At 36.2% G+C, this 27,259-nt stretch overlaps 1 protein-coding gene across 1 annotated transcript in view; it reads right to left on the reverse strand.

Moving 5' to 3' along the window:
• Window positions 1–27,259, reverse strand: part of DLGAP1 (DLG associated protein 1) — an 871,245-nt gene that overhangs the window by 744,080 nt on the left and 99,906 nt on the right. The window contains exon 2 of the mRNA XM_061168915.1: window positions 4,727–4,888. The gene's annotated coding sequence lies outside the window, so the exon portion shown is untranslated. The remainder of the gene's footprint in view (window positions 1–4,726; window positions 4,889–27,259) is intronic.

The raw sequence follows: 27,259 nt of genomic DNA on the forward strand, positions 1-27,259 counted from the left end.
AATGAACCTCGAGCAGGGAGCTACTTATTTCTTAGAATAAGACTATGCAAATAAACTGTTTCCCCTATGTAGTCATCTATGAATCATTCTACAGGTCACGAAGGTACCTATCAGGACATTAAAGGGGTCATTTATTAGATGTAAATGGTCTAAAATTAGTAGAAGAGCTTCAAAAATATCTTTCTTGCTCATGTATTAAAAATTTCCTTTAAAACAACTTACTGTAAGCACTTTCACAGTTTATACAGCACTGAGACTCAATCACCCAAAGAAGTGTGTTTGTTTGTTAAGAAAAAAATAAACTAAATCTTCAGAGGCCAAGAAAGTGAGTGGCCTAAAATCACAGTAAGCAACCTGGTCTTCTGACTTCATGTCCAGTGCTCTTTCCCTCACACAGATTTAGTTTCAGGGCAAATATAAAAAGCTGGAAGGTATTTGTGGACCCACTTTATTCTTTGCCTGACAACCATCCTGACTTCTTAATTATACAGTCAAATTTTCAATACACCTGAGTAGATCTCTTTTAGAAAATTTGCCAAGAAATAAACATTTTGCCATTCCTAGATAAAATTGACCTTTACAAACAGTATAAAAGGAAAATTCACTAGATCACGATCTTCTTAAAATCATATTATAAAACTGAACCTGAATAAGAAATTACATATGAAATGACTCATTTAGAAAAATCTCTATAATGTAAAAACAACTGGAGTTTTGATACTATTTAAGAACTAAGGTGAACTTAAATGTTTCATAAATATAATCTGTTTATCGATAATTCCAGATCGGTATGAAACTCTATGCTCTTTCCTTACAATTCATACGAAGAATTATGAATTACTGCTATTATCCATATACTTTCAGAATGAGGATATATAAGTAAAATCAATAAGGCAAATGTGCATAAGGGGAAAAGTACCAGTTTTCTTATAAAGTAGAAATAAAAATAAATACAAACTTAGACTAAGTACTAATAATACATTATACCCTTTGGGAAAAAAAAAATCTTAAGTATTAAGTGCTATTTGACTCTGCAGATTTCCCAACCCAATTTAAATTAATGAAATGAGACATCTGGGTTATCAGTGAATACTGTAGTAAACAATATAAATATGACTAAGTATTGACTTAATGAGAGGTCATATCAATTAAAGCTGGCCTTAAATTTTCATTAACCACCAATATCAATACCAAATGTTTCATTTCCTTCAGAACATTGGAGAAGTAATAGGATTTTTTTTCTCAGGAACTGTCCTGGGATGCACTAGGATTATGTACTCAAACATCCCAAGTTTCTCCTTACACCTTCCCCATTCTACAAAAATCCCCTACTTCCACCCCTGCCCTTCCCAGGAAACAATCGAAACAGTCCTCAGAAACTATATGAGAAATAGGACAGATTATCCAGAAACTTTAAGGAAGTGGCAATGATGTACTTGACATTGCTTACTTCTGTTAGACATCAAACGCAAGAGAAATTACTGTAGACCTTACTTGGGAGGATGCTTTTTTCCTCAAAAAGTCTTTGATAGAATAGCGAAGTGGAAAACATGATAAAATGAAAGGCAAGACTAAACACCTGGGAATGAACAACACTCCAAAAGTGACAGTCTTCTCTGATCACCTAATTTGGCAGTGGAGTCTATCTAGAAACACTGAGCGTTACCAGTAACACTGAGATCACCTAAAACAAATACCCTGCACTTGATGATGTTTGGAATTTAATGGTAGGCAATGAGAATTCTTTAAATTTCTTGTCTTTGAACTATAAGAATTACGTTCAAAGATATAAGTAGAAAATAACGCTAAATTTTTGGATAAACGCTCTCAAAGATCTTCTATTTTAAAAATTAGGAAGGAAATATTTTATACCACTAAGACTAAGTGGTTTTAAAATTTTGCTATCTTCTCAATAAAAACAGTTTCTAACTTTTATATATAATTGCATAAGTCCTTTTGTTTATCCAGATACTTTAAGTGGCAAAGAAAAAAGTTATAAAATGTATTCAAATGGTCTAATGTTACCTTGCTGCCCACTCTGAAAGATCTTATGATCTACTTACTTGTAAAAGCTTTAGTGAAATAATTACACTGTTATCGTCAAAAATCTGGTTTAGGCCCAGATTACATAAAAAAATAAATTAGCTCTATTGAAAATTTACTTTATTGGCTAATCCTACATATGCCATAAGTCTTTAGCTACATAGTGAAACATTTGATATATTCTTATTCCTACTTGCTCACACAACTTACTTAAAAACATTTTGGAAATAAACCAGAAAAATAAATAAAATGGAGAAAAACTAAAAAAAAATTTTTTTATTTTATTGTTTACAACAGTTCATAAGAACATTATCAGGAACCCTGGTACACAGCTTTGCATGGTCAATATCAGATCTTAATATGAAAGAAGGAGCCACATTTTTCAGTTTTCTAAAATTCACTGGTTATTTCAAACCCAGTACTGCACTGGGGCAAATATAATCTGAGTCAGAGCTGGACATTAAGGCTGGATTATGGAATCAAGTTCTAAGTATTCAGAACCATGGAGATAAGACAGAGTACAAAGTTAGAACGGCTGGATGGAGTAAGTAGTAAAGAGTATCCTGATTACCTAGTATTTATTTTACGATTTTTACAGACTTAGGAGGTTGGGTCAGCAGTCTAAAGTTAAGGGTGAAACAGCCAAACTCTGATATTAAGAATCATCAAAATGTGAAAAATGTAAAATGGAAGTTTTATAATTCCCTCTAGAAAGAAACAAGTTTGGGGAGTTTTAAAAGCAGTTGTTCTTAGAGATAATTTAGTAGCATCATGAAATGAGATTTGTGTTTAAACGAAATATACTGTATTTAGAGGGTACAAAATGATGATGGTGAATAATGTTTTCAAAAGTGTAAAAGTGGTGTAAGATTTTTCATGTATAATACTTTATAAAAATGAAAAAACTGTAGAATTTCCTGCTTCGAGTTCCACAAAGACTGACAACATCAGCAATCACATCATTAGTAAATGAGTTTAAGAAAAATAATTACAATAATGGTAGTAATAGTCACAGTAGCCATATGTATCGAGTACTTCTGTGTCATGCACTGTATCTTACATTATTTATTCTGCACAAAAACTCTCATAGATATTCTACTGTTCCCATTTCAAAGATGAGACTATTTAGAAAAGTTAGATAATTTACCCTATATTAAGATGCTAGATAGTGGCAGATTTAATATCATAAAATTTAAAATACCAATGATCTTGAGAAATATAATATATGCCAGATTTGAAAGCCAACAATCTCGTCTTGAAAAATGTAGTAATATCTTCCTAACTGTGCTGGCTAGGTGAGATTAAGGAAAATTCAACATAGTAGGAGGGTTTACAGATGAGAAATTTAAGTCCTCATAGAGAAAACGGTATTAAGATCAAGAATTGGTGAAACTGTAAAAGTCCTTACCAAACAAAAAAAGTCCTTACAAATACGTGCACTATCACCTAACATAATCATACCCATTTTTGAACACTTACTGTGTGCTAATTTGTAATTTAGTTTATTTAATTTTCACAACTACCATAGGAGTGGTTGCCAAAAGGTGGCAGAATCAGGATTCAAATCAGAGAAACTGATCTGTTCCCCAAAGCCCATGTTCTCAGCCACCGTGCTATCACCAGGGGCATTTTCACACCTTCAGGCTTACTAATTTCCATTTCCCAGGCTTTGTTCACTGGGAAACTTTCTTGATATCACTTCCCTACACTGTATACGAAATAAATGAAAAGTTTTTACACATGGCACATGAATATGCATTCCAAGAGGTCTAGTTCATGTAAATATCTTTCTATTTCAGTCTCAGAGGTACTGACCCACATTGAATCTCAGGTACTTGAGATGCAGAATAACTCTTGAGAAGGAAACTTGAGAAGGAAAACCTTTGGATGACCTTTATTTCTCAACATCTATCCACCCAAGATAACTTCATGTCATGACCAAAGCACCTATTTCATCCTTTCACTTCTGCCCTTATGGAGGTCACTGGAGCATCCTTCTAAGTGATGCAGAGTCACCTTGCTCATCTTCTTCATCTCCCCCAAACACCCCCTGCAGCAACTACTCCTATTCTGCCATCTGCTTCGATTTCACTACCTTTTCCCAGCCTCAATTCTGTTTCAATGATTAACCCCAAATGGACTGACTGGCAATTTAGTATATTGCAACAGAAAATTTTAACGTTGAGAAAAAGGTACGCAGAAGTAAAATTATACGCACTAGAAGTACAGGTAAGGAAAGCTCACAGTCAGGGCAGGATTTGCATAATGATAATCATAGTAGGTACATTTTCATCATAACCAATTTCAAGGAGATAGCCTCTCCAATTTAGTCATCGATTTTATAGCAGTAGAAACAACATAGACTGTAGCAATTACAGGTTTCATAAAACCGGTCTGCAGTTATATTTTAAAAGAATGCTTGTCATGAAATTCCCCTTGCAATGTTAACACATCATACTTCACATTAAGTAATAAAAATATCTTCAAATACATCAGCATATGTTTATATAATAATAAATGCATCAATCAAATACCAATGCTTTTTTACAGTAGCCTACATTTTTCCCTCCACCATGTGTCTAGTTATTGAAACTTTCCGATTTATATCAAAGCAGAAATATTTCAGAAGAGGTCATCACACCCAACATCATCCATAACAGTAAATGAATTTTTAAACGCTTACCCAGTCTTAGTGAGACAAGAGGTATCTGGTCTGCAACAACTCCATGAATCTGGAATTATATCTCAGTAAACTGGATGCTTGCTGGTTCTTTTAAGAAAGTGTCCCCAGAAAAGGTGTGAATGGTAATCACAGAAGGCGCTCAAAAGCACCATTCACCGTGTGCTGAAACACAGAAGGGGACAAAAAAGAAATACCAATCTGTTAACTGAGCTTCAGAGTTACTTTTCCAATATTACTTATACATACTAAACCACACGAATAGCAGCCTTACTCTCATTTTTACACTAATAGTTCAGAGGCAGACTTGTCTAGTCATCAAGAGTGTGGGCTTTGGGTCAGAAGAACAGACTTGACATCACAGACCAGCCACCTACCCTGCCTCTTTGGGAAGCTATGTGTGCCCTCCACAGAGGGCTATGAAAAGAATAATGAAATTAATACAAATAAAGTGCTTTTAACAGTGCTTGATGAAGAGTAGGTATTTTATTCTTTCCCTCTTTCTTTGCTGTTCTTGGTTAAAACTTAGGAAGATAGGATGTCCATTTAGTGAGCACATAATATAAAGCACTGGGTTGGTGCTTTACAGAAATGACCTGGCTTCATCCTCAGATGAGGTGTTATTCCTTCTGTTTTATAAATAAGGAGACTGAGATTCAGGAATTAGCAAGTTGCTAAAGTTAGACTACAAGAAAGTAGCATGAGCACTTAAAAGACGTCTGCTCTTCAAAGTTCTTGTTGCATCTGAACTCTTTCATATTTGAGGGACTATTTGTTGTATCTTGATGCTCTCCACAGCAAAGCAGACAATATGCCAGATTAAACTCTATTGGTTTAATATAAAACTGTTTTTTATAAACTCATCCCAAGTTTATTTATAATGTTTTAGGAGATAGACTGAGAATGAAATTAGCCAGTAAAATTCAGCACATGAAACAAACACATTAAAACAATAGTCAAAGAAATTTTTCTCCCTCTCTATCATGAAGGACCTGATTTAGAGTGGAATTTACCACCATGAAAAGATAACAAAAGGCAACTTTTTCAAATTGCTTATAGTCAAACTTACAGAACAATGAAGACTATGTACTAAAGTCGATTTGACAAAAAAATTATTTTCATTGTAAAATTACTGTCTTCATTAAAAATCTGCAGAGTATAAAATAAAAATATTTAAAATATAAAATGTTTATAAAATATTCATAAAAATATTTAAACCACCACATCATAGTCATTGCTAATAATAATGGTGCATTTTCTTCTAGACTATTTTCCTATGGTTAGCTTTTTTCTAGATATATAACACAATACTAAATCTTGTTTATTTTCCTAAGATAGCATAAACCAGTCAAGGTTTTAATAGTTTGTAAACAATTTTCTTATTAAATCATGCAATATACATTTTATATACAAATTTAAATATTTTTATTATTATGGAATAATAAATAAACCCCTTACTGACAATATCAAACTCCAAAACAATCCCTTGAAGATAAGATTTTCTTGTGTCTTATTTGGCAGGAAAACCTGATCTGACCTGAACTGATGTGAGGCCACTTATCATCATTATTTATGATGCTTAATATGAATATTCTTACAATTTACAATAGAAATACCCATGGGTTTGATTATGGGGTTCTGTCCCTTAGTTCCAACACACTATAAATTGTAAGTGATAGAAAAACCTCTGTTTCTTCTTAAGCCAGTATAATGTTGATACCTAAACCTAAAAAACTTTGTTCAAAAAAAGAAATTACAGACCATAGTTGTCTACGAATATCAACACAAAAGTACTAAAGAAATTTTAGCAAACAGAATACAACATCACACACAATCAAGTAGGACTTATTCCAGAAATGCAAGGTTGGTTCATATTAGAAAATCTATTAATATCATAAACCATACATATTACCATACATGCTGAAAAGCCTAAAAACATGTCAACATTCACTCATCATAAAAACCCTCAAGAAAACAAAAGAAAGGACACTTTCTTAACATGAAAAATATTCATATTCCTCAATCCTAAAACCAATATCTTACTTAATGGGAAAACACTAGAAGCACTTCTACTCAGATCAGGAACAGGGGGAGGGGGTCCAGTATCTCCATTATTATTCACTTTATTAGCAAATGCAATCAGAAGAAATAAATCAATTAAAGAATAAGTAAGAGGTAAAACTATTCCTACTTGTGGATGCTAAAGTAGAAAATGGAAAATTCTAAAGAATCAATAAAAACAGTACCTCAAACAAAAGAGTTTTTTTTAAGGCAACAGAATATGAAATTAATCCTCAGAAATTAACACCTTCCATAGACATTGCATTATAAATAAATAACATAACCCACACTGAAGAGGATGGGAAAGAACAGAGCTAACCTAAGTAACCTTCAGAAACAGTGTTTTGATTGCATACTTTAAGGCTAAAGACAAAAAGAACTGTACACATATTGTACCGTAGTTAAAGATTTTTTTACAGAGGTATAAAATTGCAATTGTGAAACTACTTTATGTGCATTTTCCAGATTGAGTAAATAAATTAAATACATTGATGATAATGAGAGTCAGGTTTCTCAGCGCTAAAAAGTTACTAGAAATAGAAGGAAGTTGACTTGAATGAACCCTGTGATGACGGACTGGAATCAGATGCATCAATATAAACTCATGATTATATGTGTGTGTGTATATACACAAATAGATGTAAAATAGATATAGATGTGTGTGTTTGTATATATACACCTATGTCCTAGCTCTGTCAGATGAGAGAGAACCTAGAAGCAATTGTAGAAGTTCAATGAACACACCTAGCACCCAGAACTTGGTTTCCAAATATCCTTCTTCAATAAAAGGAACGAAAAATCCTGGGAGGAATGGTTGATCTCAGGAACGAGGCAGAGATGAGCATGGTGAGGGGATGGGGCAAGATGAGCCCCATCTTTTGGGGCCAGAAAGTAAGCAGGTGCTCAAACTTTGATGGCAAGTCAAAAGGACCGAGGAGCCAGCCTGAAGGTGCTCCCGATGACCAGATAATAATAATGAATTTTATCTCATGGAATAAAACAAATATGCTTGAGTTCATACTACAGATAAGTGGTTGAATGAATAAATAAGGATGAGATAGCTCATCCTTAGAGTAGAAATCAAATTAATAAATACAGAAGGAATGAGGCAAAGGGAAAATCACCATCTCACAACCAGCACCATAATAACTGTTGCAGAGGCATGAATCAGTGATGGAGGATAAAATAGCGGGCAGAGGTATATGAGAAAACAGGATACTTGCGTATTCTCAGACTGTCTTCCCGCAAGATACTTACTAACTACAAAGGAAAAAAAACCCATAAATTTAAAGTGGAGAAAACTGACAGACTCCACTTCAATCAAATGATCAAACTTAACAACACCAGAAATGAGGTGTGTCAACATCGTTTACCTCCTTATATGACTCACTGAGGTCACATCATTGCTTCTGGGGTATTCTTGCCAAGAATGAATAATCCGAATTTAATCATGAAGAAACATCAGACAAATCCAAATTGAGGGACATTCCCCAAATTAACTGGCCAGCACTCTTCAAAAATATCAAGGTCATGAAGACAGACAAAGTCTAAAGATGTTCCTCAAGTGAAAGGAGAATAAAGAGACATGACAATGGATTAAAGACCTAAGGCCAGACACTATACAACTCTTAGAGGAAAACATAGGCGGAACACTCTATGACATAAATCACAGCAAGATCCTTTTTGACCCACCTCCTAGAGAAATGGAAATAAAACAAAAATAAACAAATGGGACCTAATGAAACTTAAAAGCTTCTGCACAGCAAAGGAAACCATAAACAAGACGAAAAGACAACCCTCAGAATGGGAGAAAATATTTGCAAACAAAGCAACTGACAAAGGATTAATCTCCAAAATATACAAGCAGCTCAGGCAGCTCAATATCAAAAAACCAAACAACCCAATCCAAAAATGGGCAGAAAACCTAAACAGACATTTCTCCAAAGAAGATATACAGATTGCCAACAAACACATGAAAGGATGATCAACATCACTAATCATTAGAGAAATACAAATCAAAACCACAATGAGGTATCACCTCATACCGGTCAGAATGGCCATCATCAAAATATCTACAAACAATAAATGCTGGATTGTGGTGTGATGAATTGGGAGACTGGGATTGACATGTATTGATGTGTATAAAATGGATGACTAATAAGAAAAAATAAATAGATAAAAAGTAACATAAAAAAACCCAAAAAACAAACAAACAAACAAAAAATGCTGGAGAGGGTGTGGAGAAAAGGGAACCATCTTGCACTGCTGGTGGGAATGTAAATTGATACAGCCACTATGGAGAACAGTATGGAGGTTCCTTAAAAAAACTAAAAATAGAACTGCCATATGACCCAGCAATCCCACTACTGGGCATATACCCTGAGAAAACTGTAATTCAAAAAGAGACATGTACCACAATGTTCACTGCAGCACTATTTACAATAGCCAGGACGTGGAAGCAACCTAAGTGTCCATCGACAGATGAATGGATAAAGAAGATGTGGCACATATATACAATGTAATATTACTCAGCCATAAAAAGAAACATAATTGAGTTATTTGTAGTGAGGTGGATGGACCTAGAGTCTGTCACACAGAGTGAAGTCAGAAAAACAAATACCGTATGCTAACACATATATATGGAATCTGAGAAAAAAAAAAATGGTTCTGATGAACCTAGGGCAGGACAGGGATAAAGACACAGATGCAGAGAATGGACTTGAGGACACGGGGAGGGGAAGGGTAAGCTGGGATGAAGTGAGAGAGTAGCACTGACATATATACACTACCAAATGTAAAATAGATAGCTAGTGGAAAGCACTGCATAGCACAGGGAGATCAGCTCACTGCTTTGGGACCACCTAGAGAGGTGGGATAGGGAGGGTGGGAGGGAGACACAAGAGGGAGAGGATATGGGGATATATGTATACATATAGCTGATTCACTTTATTATACAGCAGAAAGTAACACAACATTGTAAAGCAATTATACTACAATAAAGATGTTAAAAAATAAATAAATAGCATTTTTCTGCACCAAAAAAAAAAAAACATGATAACTAACTACAATGTGTCATCCTGGATTTGATCCTGAACTAGGAAAAAAATATTTGTGGCACAATTGGCAAAATTTAAAGAAGGTTTATAAATGGTACCAATTTTTATAGCTAATATTAATTTCATGATTTTATAATTGTACTACAGTTACATAAGATGTCCACATTTAGCAAAGCTGGGCGATGAGTTTATCGGATCTCTTTGTCACAGTCTTGCAAATGTTTTGCAACTCAACTTACTTCAAAATGAAAGTTTAAACAGATTTCAAAAGTACTTGGAAAATGAATAGCAAACTAAATTCAAAAATAATAGATGAAAGAAATGAACAAAAATGAGTATGAAAACAATTGAGTTGAAGCAAGATATATAATGGAAAAAACCAACTATGCCAAAAGTTGTTTCTAGAAACTCTTCATAAGACATTAAGAAAAGAAGAAAAATGAAATTGAGCAATACCACATGAAAGTGAGGGCATCTCTACAGTAAATTAAATGGTGTTAGAAATAGCTTTATGCTAGTAACTTATAAAACAGAACAAAGAGTGAAGAACCCACATGCATCGCCACCTAGTTTATGACAAACATGCCATCTCAATAAGTAGGGAAAACAATGAATTAGTTCTTTTCAAGAAATGGTGCTTGATAAATTGAAAATGCATGTGGAAAACAATGAGTCTTGACTACTTCCTCACACTGTATGCAAAACATAACAATAATTCCAGATGGATTGTAGACTAACATGAAAGGTAAAACAAGATAGCTTTTGGGAAAAAAATGGCTAAAATTACAAAAAACAACACAAACTGTTGACAAAGATATAGAGGAAGTGCAATTCATACGTGACTGGTCCAGGTGTAAATTGGTTCAATCATCTTGAAAGATTGTGGGGCTAAAGCTGAACAAATACAGAGCTTTTGACCAACATTGCACTCCAGGGATATAGCCAAGGGGATGAGTAGGTATATGCACCAAATGACATGTACCAGAATCATAATAGCTGTTTTATTCATAAAAGCCAAAACCCAGCAATAAGGCAGTGTCCATCAATAATAGAATCAGTTAATAAATTATGCTATATTTATAAAATTGACTGCTCTATAGCCACAAAGGATGAACAACTGTTGCCTACAACATGGATCAATCAATCCTACAGATAATATGGATTAAAAAAAAAAAATCAAGAGAACATAATCTATTATTCCATTTATATAAAACTCAAGAAACTAATAAAACTAATTTATAGTAAAAAAAAAAATGCATCATAGTGGTTACCTGTGGGAGGTATTAATTAGGAAGCGCAACAAGGGAGTTCTTTGGGCTGATATTATTCTGTATCTTCCTATTAGTAGGGGTTATACAGGTGTATTCACCCCTCATTTTCATTAAGCTGTACATTTAAGATTCATGTGCTATATTGTATGTAGGTTATAAATCAGTGGAAATTAAGAGAAAAGATTTTTTTCTTGAATGAATCCTCTTCATTTTCACAGTTCAATATTCCACCTTATCAGACAGCTTTCCAAGGGATGCAATTAAAACCAAGTATTAATTTCTGAGAATGCATTTCTCCATCATATAACAGAAAAAAGGAAAAAACAGTTTTATTGTCCAACTCCTTTGATGAAAATGGATGCTTTAGCTGTCTGTTCATTACTCTGTAGAGTGAGAAGAGATAATATCCTGGCTTTTACAATAAAAGCTGATTATCCCATCTGTTCAAAGTGTTTACTTCTTCTCAAAAAATGGAGGGAAATGTTATTGGATACTGTACAGTTCAGCTCTCTGGGACATCTTAGAAAAATATGTTAACTTATGTGTACCAAATCTGATTGTTTAAGAAAAAACCAGTTTAAAATGAGGCATTATAAAATGACATAAGACATTATATTTTTCTAAACAAAATACTTCTAGCTATATAAAGGTATTAATACAAAACAGCGTATTTCAATTTTCCTCAACATGAAAAGTAAGTATAATCACATTTTCCCTCAGTAATTGTAAAATTTCTAGAATTTTCCATCTCCACCAACTCCAATCAACTAACATTACTTTGAAATCTCTTAAACTGCAGTCCTCCATGATTTCTTCTCCAAAAGTTATACTTTTAAAGAATGAATGATATACAGTCCCTTTCCTTCAGGATTTCACATTCTGTCCTGGACGACAGAGTATTACAATATAACTAACTACGTGCTTGACATATGAAATGTGAGGACCAGTCGCCCAAGTACTGATTTCTACCAATAGCACGTGAGATGTTCAGGGTCTCTATTAGCCTCTATACTACTCACAAGGCCTATAATACAGTGTCTTGAACGCAGCTGGGTACCAATATTTTTTTTTCTAAATTCCATAAGGTAAATACTTAAGGCAAAAAGAAAAATTTCAATTATGAGCAATATCTTCTAAGAGATGACCAGGAAACACGTACATATTCAATTATAAAAAGCAAAATAATAAACTCAATCTGGCAGTTGGGATGTGTTCCCATTATCTAGAAATTTTACTTATTTATCACCCTTCTGTTCAACACCATTGTCAGGTAATTGAAGTATTACTGTCTAATCATAAAATGTCATTTACAGATCCAGGGGAAAAAAAGGAACTGTAATAGGACCATTTAGATAATCTTATTTCCCCTAGAACTTTGACAGTGTTTCATAACCTACAGATATTTTGGTCCATTATATTGTAATGGTCCTCTTTTGACTTTTGCTCTGCTCTATTCACACAATAAATAGTCTCTCAGTTCTGAATTCAACTCTTCCTACTGCCATTACCAATGTTTCAATTTGCAGGCTGGATCTAATTGCTGAAGCATTTATTAGAACCCAGGTAGCAGCATGTTATTATCCTACTAATTAATGCTCCCCAGGAGACTTTGGAATTAATATAGGCCATTCTGCAAAAATAATGACCACTGAAATCACAGCCGTGACACACAGGTAAGGGAGCACACTCAAATATAGTCCATTTCATTAGGAGTTTAGCAAAAGATGGAGAGGTTAACCCAAAAAAACCTGCAGAGAAGCGTAAAGATTATATGGACTCGTGGGTGTAAGAAAATGTTACCTTAGTAGAAAGTCCCTAGTTCTGCCTTTATGATTCTGACAGTGATGTAAACACCACAGAAAGGAATCTTAAGAATTACATAATCCATAATTGGTGTTATTACATAAACACTGCCACAGGCTACTAGTGGTTGGCAACTCACACTGTGGAAAATGTCACTGGGTTTTGCTATCCTACTAGCTGTGCTCCATAGAGCAGAAAATTAAGCCTGACATCTTTGGGGGAGGAGTTTTCTGGTTTGTAAGAACTTACAAAAATAGCTATACTTATTTATTACAGGGTCACATTTGTAAGTTCTTAGCAGCTCTGAGATAAACAATTTTATTACATGTGCTAAATTCTTAGTTCATTCTCTTAGGTGAATAGACTGTTGTTTCTAACCTTAAAACACACATATATACACACAGCACAATAAAATACTTTTAAATCTACAGCATATGAAAATAAACAGAAAAAATCAGTATCTAAAACCATAGACTTCTGCTTCAGTTTATTCTGACTCCTTTTGATTAAAGATAAGTCTGAGTACCTAATCACTTATCAAAATATTAGAGTTTCATCATGAATAATCTAGATTTGATGCACAAATAGAACCATGAATTTAAGTCATACCGGGTTCAAATTTATTTTGTTTGTTATATACATTTTGTTTGAACTATGCTGAAATGTAAAACTAACGATCCTTCTTTAGTTAGAAGTTTGTTTGGGCATATTTGATACATTTAAATGCATTTTTTTCCTCTGTTACAGGCGACGTGTAGTTTTGCCATGAGAATCATAACAGATTGCCCGGCCAAACGTAATTTACAAATGTGGAATAAAACTATGAGTTACTGAAATGAGTCATAGAGTAAGATCCTCACTGAAGAAAAATATTCACAGTACTGTTTCTAGAAAAGTTTGCACAACTCCTGCGATAACACCAAACCATTGATTTAATCACTCAGAGGCATTTGCCAACTTCATCAAAATGAAGATACACCTCCCCGTCTCATGCCAAATTTCTTTCTTCCCTGACTTTGTTCTTTCCTGCAACCTCAAAGAAAGGAACTTTCAGGCTTCTAGATTCTATATGTAATAGGGAGGAACAAACCTGACTCCATATTGGATCTGTTTCTTTTACTTTAACCTTTGTATTCTATTGCTTCTGCTTGGAGTTAAGAATGTTGCCTATAGCCTGAAATATGCAGGATAGCCCATTCTCAAGGCTCTGACCTTTAAAGGTATAACACTTTTCCATTCATACAGAGATAAAAGGTTGCAAAACAAAGAATAACATTTGTCTTGGAGATTTACAAGAACATTGTGACCTGACCTACCTGGACAGCTGCAAGAACAAAGGATTCCAACACCAAGAAATCTGCAACAACCAACCATGCCCCTCCCTCTCCTGGCCTTTAAAAATGCTTTGCTGAAACCCTTCCAGGAGTTCGGGGTTTGTGGGGCACGAGCCACCAGTCTCCTTGCATGGCCCTGCAATAAACCTTTCTCTGCTCCAAACTCCAACGTTTTGGTATTACTTGGCTTCACTGTGCGCTGGGCACACAAACTTGCATTTGGTGACACATCTGTCACATGACAGGCCCATTTTATTAGACATGCCAAGAATTCTGGCCTTTGGAGAAAAATGCTCCCAAATCTCTCCCTTTCCTCAGCACCCCGTGTTTGTGTAAAGTTTACAGTTTCACAGCACTGCTTTCTCTCACCATGGCTTAGAAAAGCATGCCCTCTGCCTTTTTAAAGTTCTATTGATCAAGCTAATGACATTTACTCAGCACCTGCTGAGTGAAAGTCACAGTTCCACTTGCTGTAAGGACACACATACACACAGGCCACGGCGTGGCTTTCCTTCAACAAAGATAAATGTCCTGTGATTCCTGTTTTATAAGGCAGCTCCCGACGCCTGGCACGTCCTCCCTGTCCTAGCAGCCAAACAAACTCTCATCCACTTATCCACACCTGTCATCTTGTCTTTTCCATAAGTGTTTCCATTCGAATGAAGAAAAGCCAGCATCCCCCTCCCCCCTCTACCACCACCCTTAATTCTGTACACCCTCCCCCCCCCGGAAACATATACTCATGGCAGTATTTTTGGGAAATGTCTAAACCTTTATTCTTATCTGACTTGATGCTTCTTTACAGATGATTCTCTATATGTGACTCTCCACTACCTTTGCATGGGTGACTGTAAATCCCTAGAGAAGAGAGATCAACTCTCGACCTTTTGAGCTGTCAGCACAATTAAACACTAATGTCTTCTGTGATTATGACAATGATCAATCCAGAATTATAGAAGCTCCTTCACTCACTCCAAAGAGACTTCCAAGCAGAAATGCAGGCCTACAGGCTATCTATCAAGTACAGTGACCAAGGGGAAGAAAGCGAGCATTTGGGTGACAATTCTGCCTCAAGAAAATGAGGTCTGCCTGTATATTTATATTTAAATATATTTTTTCCTCCCCTCTGTTTTTCAAGGTTTTTTATTTGTCCTACTCACCTGTGTTTAATAAGCTTAAATCAACTTTTAGGAACATTGAAGTTACATACTGTCCCTCTGACAAACATATGAACAGATTAAAAAAATACAAAAGCTCAAATTTGTAATTCCTAGGTTGCTGAAAACTACCATAAATTTTACCCTAGTGCCCAGATGTGTGTAAGTTAGGTGAATCAGCTTCCAGGTTGGGGCATGAACTTCTTTTAAACAAACATCACATCTATGGTCATACATGTCACAGCAGCCACTCAATACTTTAAAATATGGGCTGGATTTTTAACAGTCTTCAAACTACCTAACAAGAGGCTGGCGGTATAAGCAGGGTTCCGACTTTTCTGCAATTTCTCTCTTCTTAACAAGAAATCTCTATGCCTATGCATGCATTAGAATGGCTAAAATAAAAAAAGAGAAACAACACAAGATACCGGCCAGGATGTGGAGAACCTGGGTCCCTCACACATTGCTGGTGGGCATGGAAAATGGTGCAGCCACTCTGGAGGACAGTGTGGCAGTGTCTTATAAAAGTACACATGCATTTAACAGACAACCTAGTAATGTACTTTGGGCATCTGGCCCCAGGGAAATGAAACTTCTGTTCACATAAACCCTGTACACAACTGTTCACAGCAACTTTATTCCTAATAACCAATGACTGGAAATAGAGCAGATGTCTCTCAATGGGTCCATAATACCATGGAATACTATTCAGCAGTAAAAAGGAGCTAAACCCTGAGAGGTACAACGGCTTGGATGAACCTCAAGGCAATGATGCTGAGTGTAAGAAGTCAGTCCCCAAAGGTTATAGGTATGATTCCATTTATATAACATTCTTGAAGTAAAATTATAGAGGTGAGGAATGGATTAGTGGTTGACAGGGTTAGGGATGGGGAATGTGTGGCTTTAAAGGGGTAGCACAAGGGAGCCATGTGGTTATGGAAAGTTCTAGATCTTGATCTGGTGGTTATACAAATGTATACATGTGATAAAAATCATATAGAATACACACACACACACGAGTGCATATAATAACTAGTAAAATCTTTAATGTCTATTTCCTGGTGCCAATGTCTATTTCCTGGTTGTGATTTTTACTATAGTCATGCAAGTTGTTACCTTTTCAGGAAACTGGGTTAAGAATACAGAGAACGCCCCCGTACATTTTTGCAATTTTCTGTGAATCTATCAGTTCAAAATAAAAGTTACAAAGAGAAAGAAACCTTTTCGGGGGTCCCCCATATTTCTCTAGCTACTTTTCTGCTTCCCCTTCTACTCTCCCTACAGCGATGTCTCAAAAATCGTCTGTTTGCTGTCTCTAATATCTTTCTTACACTATCTTAAATCTGCTCCAATCACAGCTCCGACTCCTCCACCAGCTCCGTGGACACTGCTCTCGTCAAGGTGACCAGTGACGTCCACATTCCTGGGTCCCAGGTCAGCCATTCATCTTCATCGTAGACCCGCCCTCCTGACCCAAGGACCACCTATGACGGAAGTGAGCTCACACTGGTCCTTGGTACTCTTTCTTACACCATGAGCCCTCCCCCACTCTTCCTTCTCTCTCCTGAGCGCCTCATGCTCAGTCTCATTTGGAGCTTCTTCCTTAGATCCAAGAAACTCTTCTCTGTCTACCCATTCCTTTGGTAAACCCGTCCAGTCTCCTAGGTTCAACTAGTACCTAACCACTGACAACTCCCAAATTTGTATCTCCTGCCCAGTCCTCTTCCCTGAATTTCAGATTTGTATCCAACAGCCCTGGCAAATCTCTATGTAGACAACTTATAGGCATCTTCAACTTTACATGCCCCAAACCAAACACCTGACAGCCCACCAAATCTGCCTATTCCCATTTTTTCCCTACATCAAACATTGACAACTCATTTCTTGTACACAACCCAAAAATAATGATGTCATCATTTTCTCCTCTCACTCTCTCATGCATCATGTCCAGTCTATCAGAGAATTCCGTAAGATGTTATGGAAAAACCTGAACGAACTTTTTGGCCAACCCAATACATCGTGAATCTAAGCACTTCCCACCTCCTTCACTGTTACCATCCTAATCTAGTCCACTATTATCTTTGGCCTGTATTCTTCCAACAGTGTCCTAACTCTCTCCTCTGGCCTTGCTCCCTATAGTATATGCTCAGTGCAGTGGCCTAAGGAATCCTTTTCTTTTTTTCTAAGATTTAATTTTATTTCTTTTTGGCTGTGTTGGGTCTTCGTTGCTGCGCGAGGGCTTTCTCTAGTTGTGGCGAGCGGGGGCTACTCTGTTGTGGTGTGCAGGCTTCTCATTGCAGTGGCTTCTCGTTGCAGAGCATGGGCTCTAGGCGTGTGGGCTTCAGTAGTTGTGGCACGCAGGCTCAGTAGTTGTGGCACATAGGCTTAGTTGCTCCGAGGCATGTGGGATCTTCCCGGACCAGGGATCAAACCCATGTCCCCTGCACTGGCAGGCATATTCTTATCCACTGCCCCACCAGGAAAAGTCCCAGGAATCCTTTTATTATTTATTTATTTATTTTTTAACATCTTTATTGAAGTCTAATTGCTTTACATTGTTGTGTTAGTTTCTGCTGTATAACGAAGTGAATCAGCTATATGTATACATATATCCCCATATCCCCTCCCCCTCTTGGGCCTCCCTCCCACCCTCCCTATCCCACCCCCTCTAGGTGGTCGCAAAGCACGGATCTGATCTCCCTGTGCTATGCAGCTGCTTCCCACTAGCTATCTATTTTACATTTGATAGTGTATATATGTCAGTGCTACTCTCTCACTTCATCCCAGCTTACCCTTCCCCCTCCCCGTGTCCTCAAGTCCATTCTCTACATCTGTGCCAGGAATCCTTTTAAATCATAAGTTAGATCATGACATTCCTCTGCCCCCAAATACCCTATTCTTTCTGGATTCATACCTTACTATTATTATCCCCTTTGTTCACTCTGCTTTAGTCCACTAGCCTCCTTGCCCCTTCTGGAACATATCAAGTCCCTGACACAGAGCCTTTGCATTTGTCATTCCCCAGCCTGGATAACCACAAGGATAACACTCCCTTTTCCCAATTCAGGTACTCAAACGTTACCAGGTAAATAGATCCCTATCATCCCATGCCTTACTCTGTTCCACTGGACTCACCACCACCTCATCATCTATATGAAATACCATTTCTTTCTTTATTATCTGTACTTTCCCCATTAGAAGGCAAACTTCATAGGAAATGAGATTTTGTGTTTTGTCACTTCTGTATTGCCAGTTTCCAAATCATGCCTGGAACAAATAAGGCTCTCAGTAAGTAACTGTGGTACAAATGAATTATTTAACCAATTATGCAAGTAATGCTCTACTTTCAGACAGGATGAGAAATGGAGTAGTTAGAGCAGCATGCACTCTAAGAATTCCGTAAGACCTGAAAAACCACAGAGAACCCCATCTGCTCTATGACCGATAGCTCTGGCAATCCCCTGATTTCTGCAAGGTCGGCCAGTCTGATGGCCAAGTACGCCACAGTCACAGCACCTCTCCACTGGGCAACCAACAGAACCCCCTGGAGCCAGGACCTATCTGCTCCTTATTGCCAGGGATTCCACAGCCCCAGGGCAGCAAGGGATATATTGGATTGGCCAAAAAGTTTATTTGGGTTTTTCTGTTTGGGAAAACCCGACCAAACTTTTTGGCCAACCCAATAGCTGGTAGAAAGCATTGACCTACACTACTAGCTTCCTCTCATCCCAGGTCATCTAAAACATGAACTCCAGTGCAGTCAATACCATATGTAGGTTACAAACATCTACATATGTGCTTGCCCAGGACTGGAACTTTCCATTAAATGTTTGTCTGTTGAAAGCATCAGAATAACAGAAAGAATAATCTGTCTATTCATCCAACAAATCTTTGCAAACGGCCCACTAGAATCACACACTGTTCTAGACCCTTGGGATAAAGTAAGGCACAAAACAGGCCATACTTCTAACCCCATGAAGTTGATATTCCAGAGTCGGAGGGCAACAAACACTATACAGGCAAACGAATGAACAATTTAAGTTCAGATAATGATTGGTTCTGTGAGGACAATAAAATGGGATGATAAATTGCTCAAGCATTTCCTTTAAATTGGGTGGTCATGTTATTACTCTGAGGTGACATTTGAGCACAAATGTGAATAATTAAAAAGAACTAGTCATGCAAAAGCTGAGGGCAGAATGCTTCTAAAAGAAGAAAAAGTTAAAAGGCCTTCAGGGACTAACTAGTGTGGTGTGTTTGAGAAATAAACAATGAAAGCCAGAATGTCTGCAGCATAGGGAGTGGGAGGGAAAGTTCTAGAAGCTGACAATAGAGAAGCAGGTACTACCCACTCAATCCTAGGAACCCCAGGAAAGGAGGGTTTGGGTCTTTTCCCAGCTTTATCGAGGTCTGTCAAATTAAAATTGTCTATCTTTAAGGTACACAATGTGGTGATTTGACATATGTATACACTGTGAAATGATTACCACAATCAAGCTAATTAACACATTCGTCACCTCACATAGTTACCATTTTTGTGTGTATGTGGGAAGAACACAAGATCTAAGATCTTGGCAACTTTCAAGTGTACAATTCATTACATGAACTATGGTCACCATGCTGTAAATTAGATGCTCAGAACTTATTCATCTTATGACTGGAAGTTTGTATCCTGTGACCAGTATCTTCCCATTTCCCCCATATTCCAGTTTCTGGCAACCACCATTTTACTCTTGGCTTCTATGAGTTCGACTTTTGTAGATTCCATATATAAGGGAGATCATGCCGTATTTGTCATTCTGTGACTGGCTTATTTCACTTAGCATAATGTGCTCCAGGTTCATCCTGTTGTTGCATATGGCAGAATTTCCTTTTTTTAAGGCTGCATAATATTCATTTTATATTATACATATGTATAATACAAAAATATGTATATATATTATATAGGATTATATATACATATCACATTTTCTTTATCCATTAATGTGTCAGTAGACACTTTGGTTATTTCTATATCTTGACTATTGTGAATAATGCTGTAATGAACATGGGAGTGCAGAGTTTCTTTAAAATACTGATTTCATTTCCTTTGGATGTATACCCAGAAGTAATGATAGAATTGCTGGATCATATAGTAGAGTTCTAGTTTCAATTTTCTGAGGAACCACCATACAGTTTTCCACAGTGGCTGTACCAATTTACATTCCCACCAACAGTGCACAAAGGTTTCTTTTTCTCCACATCCTTACTAATACTTGCTGTCTCTTGTCTTTTCGGTAATAGCCATTCTATCAGATATGAGGTGATATCTCATTGTGGTTTTGATTTGCATTTCCCTGATGATGAGTGATGTTGAGCATATTTTCATGTACCCGTTGGCCATTTGGATGTCTTCTTTGGAAAAATATATATTCAGGTCTTTGGTACATGTTTTAAATCAGGTTATTTATTTGCTATTGAGCTGTGTGAGTCCCTTGTATATTCTGGATATTAACTCCTAATCAGATATATGGTTTGCAAGTATATTCAAACAGTTTGTATTTTAATCTAAGTGCAGGGAAAAGCATTAGAGATATTCCTTTGGAATACTGACTCTTGACTCTTAATGTTTTCTTCATGTGAAGGGAAACCTGTGAGATGATCACTAGGGGCTTCTCTCATGTTCTCACACCTTTGAGTGGCGAGTTTGGAAGGAAGAACCAGCCGTGAATAGGCAGCCCCTTCCTCTTGCCTGCAGAAAGCAAGGCTCTGGTCTGCTTTGGGCCCAGAGTTGAGCTTTGTGGTAACATCTTTATCCCTGGAGCTCCTAGCTTGCAGGTATTCAGCCCTGCCTGTGACTGCCTGGGCCAGTTCATCACTGGCTGACACTCTGGTCTCCATGTTTGATACCTCTGTCTCCTTCAATTGCTTTAAAACTCTGGTGGCGAGGAGGGGGATATAACTCATTAGCCCTCTCAAACTCCAACAGGTTTTGTTTGTCTGTCTGTAACAATAGATACAGGGATCTAATTTATGTTTTAGAATGATTACTCTGGCTTCTATTTGGAGACTGGAGTATAGAGAGGAAAAATGAAGAGGGACCAGGGAGGGCATGACAGTGGTTATTCAGGGTAGAGATGGTGGTGGCTTGGACTAGGAATGGGAATAGTAGACAGGGAGAGAGAAATAATTGGAATATATATTCAAGTCGGAACCAAAGAGATTTGGTAAATTAGGTGTGGGGCTCAGAACAAGTCAGCATCAAATATGACTTCCAGGTTTCTAACTTGAGTGGCTGTGGGTAAGGAATAGCTATAATCCAAGAGTGGCTCTCAGGCAGGGTAGACAATTTTGGAGCCCAGTAGAGAGGTCAGGAAAAAAGTATAAATTTGGGAGTTTTCAGATGTGCTTAAATTCATTGGGATTATATGAGATAGAGTACCTGGGGAGAGGATACTGATAGAAAAGAGAGGAGCACTGAGGACAAAGGTATGGGAAATGCCAACGTTGGTGTAATGCTATGATTCTAGAAAGGATGGAATTGGATATGTGTGCTTGGAGGTGAATTAAACCAGAGACAGGAATTTATTTCATTCATAAAAGATTATGTTAGAAAAAGGGAAAGATTGAGACAACAAAAAAGGAGCAACCAGAAATGTTATGAAGCAGAAGCTAAGTGATTAGGATGTTGGAGCAGACCAAAATGGAAGAGAAACATGAATGGAAGAACAGATGGGCCTCATGACAGTGAGAGCAAAGGAAAACTTCATCTTCAATGAAGTTCTGCAAATGAAATAGTTTTCAAACACAAAAAGATGATGAATGAGATAAATGAAGTAAATTTGGATAGGCTGGTTGGAAATGAGAAGTCTACAATCCAGTGTTAGGATCACAGCACTTGGTAGTCAAAAGGATTTACTCCTGGGGCTGAAAAGGGGAGAATTTCCGTGGAATGAAAGAAGAACCAATAAAAGTTGTTTCTATTTGTCTCTTGTTTGTGAGAAGAGTTAAATGATGAGACATTAACATTAAACCTAAACTTTAGTTAAAGCTACCTCCTGCAGAGAGAAAACCAACAGAAATTGTAGTCTTTCTATCAGGACTTTGGATCAGAAGGGTTTTTCAGGGAGTATCTAATATAGTAATAGATTATGTTAATTAATAGAAACATTAGTAGTAGTCTGTTTTATTGATGGTATGCCCAAAAGGAACTGAAGACTTAAATTTTTCCAAATTAAAACTAATTGTACAAAATATAATAATGAATTTTCTGGCCTTCTAACACCAAATCTAGTACAGTCCTCTCAAATGACAGCCTTAAGAAGTAGGGACAAAGAAAAAAATCATTCTGTAAAGTTCAATGTATAGTCTTTTATGTATTCTATTCTTAAATCAAAATAGTTATTTAAACATATGATAATAGGAAGATACAAAAGAAAATACACTCACATTTCCAAGTACAGATTAGACAGATGAGTGAGAGCAGAAATTACACTGACAAACACAGAGATTGGAGGCAGAAATTCCAAAATGAAGGAGTGAGGGCTTCTGCAAATCCTGTCCCCCAAAAGCAATGAGAAAACTTGACAAAATTATCAAAAACAACCATTTCTGAACTCTGGAAATACAGATGTTACAAAGTTAGCTCAGGCAAGAAATTAAACCAATCAACAAACAGCAATAGCAATAAAACCAGGGAGGGAGGAGTGGTGGGTGTGGGGAAGAGTCCAAGGTTGCTATATTATCTAAGATGTCCAGTTTTCAACAAAGAATTTACGAGACATGCAAAGAAACAGGAAATTGTGATCCACAGTCAGGAAAAGGGCAGAAAACAGAAACTGTCTGAGTGAGCCCAGATGTGGGATTAAGTAGAAAGAGACTGCAAATATATTATAAATATATTCAAGGAACTAAAGGAAACCAAATTCAAAGAATTAAAGGAAAGTATGATGACAATGAGATTTCAAATAGAGAATATAAATAAAGAGAAATTATAAAGAAGAAGAAAATGAAAAGTTCTAGAGTTTAAAAATACAATAACTGAAATAAAAGTCATGAAGGGCTCAAAAGCATGTTTGAGTTGGCAGAAGAAAGAATCAGCAAACTTAAACATAGGATCAATAGAAATTGTACAATATTAAAAACAGAAAGAAAAGAATGGGGAGTAAACAGATGCCTACAGAATACCATCAAGCACACTAACATATGTGCAAATGAGGGTCCCAGAGGAGATGAGAGAGAAAAAGGAATAGACTATTTTTTGAAGAAATAATAGTGGCCGAAAATTTCTCAAATTTGATGAAAAACATTAATCCACAAAAAGCCCAAAGGATTCCAACAAACAGAAAGAGGTACACCTAGGAACGTCATGGACAAATGGTTGAAATGCCAATATAAAGATAAAATCTTGAAAGACAAGGGAAAAAAATGATGTATCACATACAGGGAAATCAGAAGGATAACATATTTAGTAAAGTGCTGGGGATAAAAAAAAACAACTATCAACTGAGAATCTTATATCTAGCAAGATTTCCCTTCAGAAGTGAAGATGAAGAAAAGATAAGCAAGGGCTGAGATACTTCACTGCTAGCAGACCTGCCCTAAAAGAAATTCTAAAGAAAGTCCTTTAGCTGAAAGGAAATTACACCAGATGGTAACTTAAATCCACAAGAAGAAATGCAGTGCCAAAAAAAGAAAAATTCATAGGATAATATATAAAAGCTGTGTAAATACATTTTTTCTTCAACTGATTTAAAGCTAACGGCATAAAATAAGCATTGTACATCTCTATTGTTGGATTTATAGCAGATAAAGATGTAAAAATACGACAGTAGTAACACAAGGAGATGGAAAGAAATGTAGCCATATTGCAATAAAGTTTCCCCCTTAAAACACTAGAAACAGGGCTTCCCTGGTGGCGCAATGCTTAAGACTCCGCCTGCCAATGCAGGGGACGTGGGTTCGAGCCCTGGTGCGGGAAGATCCCACATGCCCCACTAAGCCCGTGTGCCACAACTACTGAGCCTGCGCTCTAGAGCCTGCATGCCACAACTACCGAAGTCCGCGCACCTAGAGCCCGTGCTCTGCAACAAGGGAAGCCACCCAGTGAGAAGCCCGCGCACTGCAACGGAGAGTAGCCCCTGCTCGCCACAACTAGAGAAAGCCCAAACCCAACAACGAAGACCCAACGCAGCCAAAAATAAGTAAAATAAATAAATTTATAAAGGAAAAAATTTTTTTAATTTAAAAAAAAAGAACAAAGAGCAGGGGATCAGTAATCAGGCCTATGATCTAGCTGTCTAAGAACTTTGACATCATTTTTTAAAAAAAACTAGAAACAGAACAGCAAACTAAACCCATAGCAAGCAGATTCCATAATTAGGAAAAGTTTAGAAAAGGCAAATTTACAGAGACAGAAAGCATATTAGTGGCTGCCTGGGGCTTGGAGGAAGGAACAAGAATTGACTGCCAACAGCCTCAATAGTCTTTTTGATGTGACAGAAAATGTCCTAAAAGTGGATCGGAATGATGACTGTGTAACCCTACAGGTGTACTTTAAATCAGTGAATTATACAACTAAAATGAATCTGACTAGGTAATGTATACCTCAATAAAGCTATTAAAATACAAATGACCTGATCGGCAGTGGGAAAATATGCATGAGAATTGCACAAATAAATGAAATTCTGTATTACTAAATTGAGCTATCCAGTGCTACTCATAGGCAGAGATTTTTTTAAAAATTCATTTAATCCTGTCTTTACAATTTTATTGTCAATAAAATACCCTCTTCTAGTTTTATCCATTAGAAATGAAATATTTAAATAAACTATTTGGCTGTTGTCTTAACTATAAATTTAAATTTCAAAAGTTAATATTAGCAATTATACTCCAATAAAGATGTTAAAAAAAAAAGTTAATATTAAGTCAAAAGCTGTATCTCTAGTCCCACAAAAATGTGGTAGCTTGTAATTAGCTGAAGATTTTTTTTTTTTACATCAGTATTTATATATCTTATCTTTCCTCTTTAGCAAAATACTCTGATTTTTTCAAGTGGACTTACATTAAGATTGTAACAAATTATGACAATTTTGGCCAAAAATCTATAAACATATATATTGTCAAAATGATTCAAATATATATTCATCTGATGTAGTCAGGGACCACATTCTGCAATAAAACTCCCCTAGATCTGGATTCTACTTAGCAAAGTTCCAATATAAAATGAATTTATATATGTATAACTGATTCACTTCGTTATAAAGCAGAAACTAACACACCATTGTAAAGCAATTATACTCCAATAAAGATGTTAAAAAAAAAAAAGTAATGCCTACAAGAACAAAGGTCCTCACTGCTCTTGTTTGCTGAATGTTTCTCCTAAAAAATAAAAAATAAATAAAATAAAATGAATTTAAATCATCCTGAAATCTAAAACAGTCTATCTGGGTCCCAAATAATCATCTCTTAAGATATGCTTAGTTGTAAATAAAACTATGTTAAATCAAACTATCAAAAATTGAAAAATTTGAACCATTTTAAGGGAGGCTGGGGAGTTGAACTTTTCTTGGAAATTAGGGTTCTGAGGAAAAAAATCTGAATCCCTTTAATATAAAACTTCATTTGCAAATCTGATAGAAAAGTACTAATAAAGAGGAAGTCATGTATTAACATGAGGACTGTTTCTTGCAGGAAGTGAAAAATCTTAGCTATTTTGTTCCAAGAGCCAGAGTACATAAATGGAATAGAGTATCTATCCATGTATTAAAGTTTCATGCAGGAGTGCTTAGGAAAAAAAAGTGTCCATGTAGGATCTTTAGTGGGGCAATAATGAAAAGAAGCTAAGAAACACTGCTATAGATGAGACCTGTATGGATGATTTCAAAATAATTTATCTGGCTCTCCCCTAACTCCTAATTTTTAAAGATTCTCACTGTAGTAAGAACCTGTCAATCACGCTTACAAAAGTGAACTCTTCCTGCCTCATATTGTGAGATAACGTTAAGCACACCCGAACACTTTCCATGCATATTTCTAGAGGCAAGATCCAAAGAGTCAACAGTGCTTGTGATCTTTCACACCATAAATCAAACACAATCTAGACAAACATATAGACAGGTAGCAAAGTAATCCCACAGAAAAACTGATTCTTTGCTCTTCACTTTCGTAAGATGTAAATGCTATGTAATAATGTAGTATATTGCTTTGTCAGTCGGGGAGGGAGGGAATCTTATAGTCAAGTTTTCTTATTCTGCAGCTGCTGAACAAAAATAGCTAGAACTGTGCTAATCTAGTACACTGCATTCTCTTTGCTGACCTAAATTATAAAGCACTTGCTTCAAGACGATCCAAGCAAACTAATTTTAAACACCAATTACATCTAACACATAATACAGTCAGTTATTCAGAGTACCAATGTAGATACATCAGAGGGACTGGCATAGTATAATTTCAGAGAAATCAGTTGGCACGTGGCTTTCAGAACTCTGTAAAAAATCATCTGGTTAATGATTTGATTCAATATTTTTAGAATCAAAAATGTATTCTTTATGATCACTTTCCTAATTTTATCCTCTTTAAATTGCTTTCACTTCGTCTTACCAAATAAGCTTTCTTTTACAACAAAAAACTGCAAACTTTCTAATTCAATGCATCTACTTCTTTCAGAAGTACTAAGAAATCAAATTCTTCCTTAAGAAATTTAGCAATTCTTTCAAATGTTACACAAAAATAAAATGATTTACAGGGACAGAGGGAACACTCAGAAATAGTAAATTAGCTTCTTCAGGAAACTTAAGTGGTTTTTCAAAATGATACTACTTTAATATTTAGTTGGTTACCTATTTTTCTCAAAATGCTAAAAAATCTTAATGAA

Source organism: Eubalaena glacialis, chromosome 15, assembly GCF_028564815.1.
Source record: "Eubalaena glacialis isolate mEubGla1 chromosome 15, mEubGla1.1.hap2.+ XY, whole genome shotgun sequence".
Taxonomy (NCBI): Eukaryota; Metazoa; Chordata; class Mammalia; order Artiodactyla; family Balaenidae; genus Eubalaena; species Eubalaena glacialis.